Below are 4842 nucleotides of genomic sequence, written 5' to 3' on the forward strand. Positions count from 1 at the left end.
AACAACTGTTTGGAAGTCTAGAAAAGTTTGGTTATGGCTTTAATCCCAGCAAGGAAGAAAGAAAGGGATAAGCAAGGAAAAAAACCAAAAAAAAACCCAAAAAAACAAGAGGGATAAGTCTAACTATGATGGGAAATTTTGATCTTGTATCTTGAGGAAAGCTGTCCACATCTAAGATGTTATACATCAGAGTGAGTTTTCCTTAGCTTTAAAGTCTCTAACAGGTGTTCAATTCCAGAGAAGCCCCCTGAAGTTGTAAGATACACAGTAGACTCAAAATTGGAGACCCTTAAGCTTTATTGCAGTGTGGTGGCGAAGAGAACTTGTAACAGTCACCACACCATCAGCTTCCCCTAATTTTAGCATCTTTTTCACTCCTGAGGAGTGGAGTGCAGAACTTCTAGCAACAGAAACAGAGACTCAAGAAAGACCAGGCAGGCATCCATGCCCTTTATGAGTCCATGCTTAAGTACTGAATTCCTTTCAAATACCAGTTTAGTTTCATAACTGAGTAGTATAGTAATGTCCATTAAATGGGCTACCATAGGCAACATGACCTGAACCATTAATGGGTTCATTCAAATTGTGTGCCAACAATCTCTGCATCTATCAAAACATTTTCAGTTTCTGTTCTGCCTGTTGGATTAGCAGTCTATGAACAGCTTTTCTCTCCGTTAGAGTTCTAATAATTTTTACTTTGTTCAAAGATAGGATACTGAAGTTGTAAAAAATCTGTCCAAAGATACATCAAAATTATAAAAAAACTTACACTTCTCAGAATACTTTCTATGAGTATCCCTGAAGATGAAAAGCCTCAGGCTAGAAGCAAACAATTAGCCATCCATGAAATGAAAAGACTCCAAATGGCCCTGATTAAGGATCTGGAGAAAGTTCATTACAATAATGCCACTGACAAGGAATTCATTTTTTTTCTATTGCATACAGATTTTTTGGGGGGTACTGGGGATTGAACTCGGGTCCTTGTGCTTGCATACAATGTTTTAAGATAAATAGAATTGACTGACAGCAATAGATCTGGTCTCTCAGATCTATGAATTTTAATTTTTGAAATACATCAACAACTTATCCATATCAACTCAATCAAAGAAGATCCAGTATCACATATTATTTAACACTTCCTATACAATGGGCCTAATGAATAAGCATGACCAGTTTATGACTTAGGTGTTTTGGGAGCCTTCCTAGAACAAAGTTGTTTAGAGTTCAAAGACCTAGAGATTGTGGTTTACAGAAGTCTGTCAAAAACATCAAAAGTTCAAAAAGTCTTGATTAAATGAAATCAGAGTGCGTGCGAAACAGTCATTCATTCAGCCAAAATGACCCAATTTCAAAAGCAAATACAAAACCGCACACACCAAGAGGAAAGACCCAGTTTTCCTAAGTAAAAGATCTAATAAAGCTGTTAAAAGCAGATCAATTCACCAGGAGAAACCTGTTTTTTTTTTGTTTGTTTGTTTATTTTGTTTTTTTGAGACAGGGTCTCACTATGTAGTTGAGACTGACCTAGAACTCACTATGTAGCTCAGGGTGGTCTTGAACTCACAGTGATCCTCCTGCCTCAGCCTCCCGAGTGCTGGGATTACAGATGTATGCCACCACACCCTGCTGAAACCTGTTGTTTTAACACAGGAAACCGAGTTCTAATTTTGTCTAGTTAACACTTTTATATTAATGCTCAACTTGCAGTGACTTCTAATTTTAGCTAGCTTGATTTCATACAATTTCTTTCAGAAGGTTCATCTGTCAAACCTTTCCACGATCTTTATATATTCTTTTGGATATTTGTTGTATACTTTTCTGCTTTCATCTTGGAATAATCATTCTACTTTAGGCCAAAAATGTACCATTTTTTCCTTAAAAAAATACATCTTTCATACTGTCCTGTCATCATTTCTGACTGGGAATTTTCACTTGCGATTCGGGCAGCCCCAGGAAGAGACGCAGAGCTGTGGGAACATCTGAACACGTCCTTACTCCCTCAGCGTCTCAGCCCAGTTCACCTTCTGTTCTGTCACTCTCTGGGCTCCCAGCTGCTGTACACTGATAGCAGCCTCCAGGCCCCTAGCCTGCCCATCAGCCTTTGTGGTAGGCTGGATTTATAGTAAAAATAAACAATAGCGGCTATTGCCAGTATCAACCTTGGTTAGATAAATAATTTACACTGACATCAGGAGGTGCACCTGTGCTGGAATTCTGCAGCCTTGGAACATAATGTCCCCCGGAAAGCACCTCTGCCCTCAGCCTGGAACATAGTGCAGCCATCTTGAACTTCATTTTTTCCTACATTTTATTATAGCTTCATCCACCAAACACGTCTTAGTTTTCTCGTATAAGGACTCATTTCTAGTCTTAATGACCACAGATTTGAATTAAAAATTATTCAATAACCTTAATTTCTAATGAAGTTTAGGAAGCAAACAACTTTACACTTTTTTGTATCAGCGTTTTGTAGATACACACAATTTTATGACTTTTAGTTCAGGAAATACTACTCCAAGGTACACTACTTTAGTATACTGATGAAGTTGAAAGCATTCGAAAGACAGTAAAATGAAAGGCTACAGGTCAAATCTTTCAAAGTCTCAATTACTGCTAATCTTCAGAATATTAACTATTATCACGAGACATTTCACCACACCCAGACAGGTTGTGTTACAAAATGTCTTCTATCCTAATGACCCATTCAACTTTCTCAAAAACCATATTTTTTTCTTTACCTCTGACCATTTTACTTATTTCAGCATGTGGGTTGAATCCAAGAATGCTTGCTTTTTTCCTGACTTTTTTCTTGACTGCTTGCTATATTCTTCTTACAAACAGATTTCAGGCCAAAGTACCATCATCCGCTGAGAGGAAGCAAAGCAGAAATAGGAAGCCTACTTATGGTGATGGTCAAAGGTGAGGCTTGTTCGGTCTAAGTCCTCGTCTTCCTAGCTTTCAATAATTTAGGCGCAGAGGGGGAGACACGTAATTATACATGAAGACTTTCTTCACATGTCTTTCTCTAAAGAGACCTAAGAAAAGCCAGCTTCTCAGCCTAGGTTTTGTTCTTTTAACCACAGAGTTCAGGGCAGGGCTCAAAACCATCACCAGACAAAGCATATTCTAAGTGGATTATTCTGAGTTTAAGATTTTAACCAAGGCACAAAGGTGGTTAAAGACGTAGACCACCCCCCTTGGTCCAGGGCTGTATAAACCACGCCCCTCTCATTTAGTCTTCCAAAGGCCTGTGTGTGTGCTAATTAAGAAATACATTCCATTCTTTCTGTGGCGTATTTGACCATTCATTTTCTAATGTACCCCACAGATGAACAACTTTATCCGTATTGAAATTTTCATATTGCAGCCACCGTACTTTCAAATTATTTCTGTCAAGGCTTACTCATTTCTTTAAAAGAAAGTTCAGGTTCTGGGAATTCTTACATGTGAAGTTGGCTGGAGGAGTTCCAGACTTTGGATGCTATTCAGTTTCTGTCTGGCCACAGTAGCTACCACACAGCCCAGAAAGTCATATGCCCTCTCAGAGCACAGACTGCTCGTAGGCACCACCCTGAGTTACACACTTTCTCACAGCGCACGCTAATCCTGAACGCAGTTCCAGGAAGCAGAGTTCTAGCTGCCCTGTATCCAGAAAAGCCCAGGATTCTTTGTCTCCCAGTCACCTTATCTATCTACCAAACCCAGTCTCACTTTGTCTAATCCAGTTGAAAACATGAGCTTTCCCTGTAGGACACAGTCCTGTTTGTCATGACTTCCAAACCCAGTTTGGACCAAGAGTTTGTTCAAAGAAATACACTGCTTAAAACACAACTCTGTGGAGCTTTAAAATCTGAGAACTTGCCCACAGTCCCTACATTCAATAAGAAAACAGTGACCCCAATAAGCTTAGTGGGTATCTGTCTGATAACTTGATCTCCCAAGGTTGTTGGAACTCTGCTTGGATCCTGCTATCACAGAATTGTCAAAAGGAACATTCCTCCAACCACTTACATTTTGTAGTTTATTTGACCAAAACAACATGATTCCCAAATCAGGCAGGTTCTAAGAACTCCAACCAAGAATATAATCTGACAGCATTTATACAAAAAACAGAGGTAAAGCATAGAAAACAACTTAATTGATTACAGCTTACTCAATCAACTAGTCAATTCATTATAGCCTACCTAGTTAGTTGTTTACAGCTTAGTTAATTGTCTACAATTCCCCCTACAGTGAACTGAAGCTCAGTTACTGTGATTAAACTCTATATTGGTTTGGTCTGTTGGGACCAATGGAAGTGTCTGTCCACTCCAAACCCACGGACTCTCATGAAATTTTGTTCAACAAGGGCATTGCATTTAACTTCACCTCTGATGAATATTGGAACTCAATTAATTTTTGATCCATTAGTTTAAAAACATTCCACCTCCAACTCCCTGGTGTAGACCTAATACTAATTTTGGACTTCATCATACATGATTTTATATATACACTCACATGGCCTTTCTCTGATCTTGAAATATTAGGTATAAAAGACCACATTGTATTTTTTTTTTGATGGTGAATGAGTATTTTAGTTACTTTTCTCAACACTCTCAAATTAAAGGGGGAAAGTTTTATTTAGCTCACAGTTTGTAGAGATTTCAGTCCAAACTTAGCTGGCTCCAAGGCAGTGTAGCATGACAGAGAGGCCTCACAGGGGAGAAACAATCCATGGAGGGGTAAGCAGGAGAAAGCAAACAGCGGCAGCCTCACTTTCTCTTTTATTCCATTCAGGCTACAAACCTATTGGTTGGTGCCACCCACACCCAGGGTGGGGCCTCCATTATCCACACCCAGCCA

This window comes from Fukomys damarensis, unplaced genomic scaffold (genome assembly GCF_012274545.1).
Source record: "Fukomys damarensis isolate Sample0158 unplaced genomic scaffold, DMR_v1.0_HiC HiC_scaffold_26, whole genome shotgun sequence".
Taxonomy (NCBI): domain Eukaryota; kingdom Metazoa; phylum Chordata; class Mammalia; order Rodentia; family Bathyergidae; genus Fukomys; species Fukomys damarensis.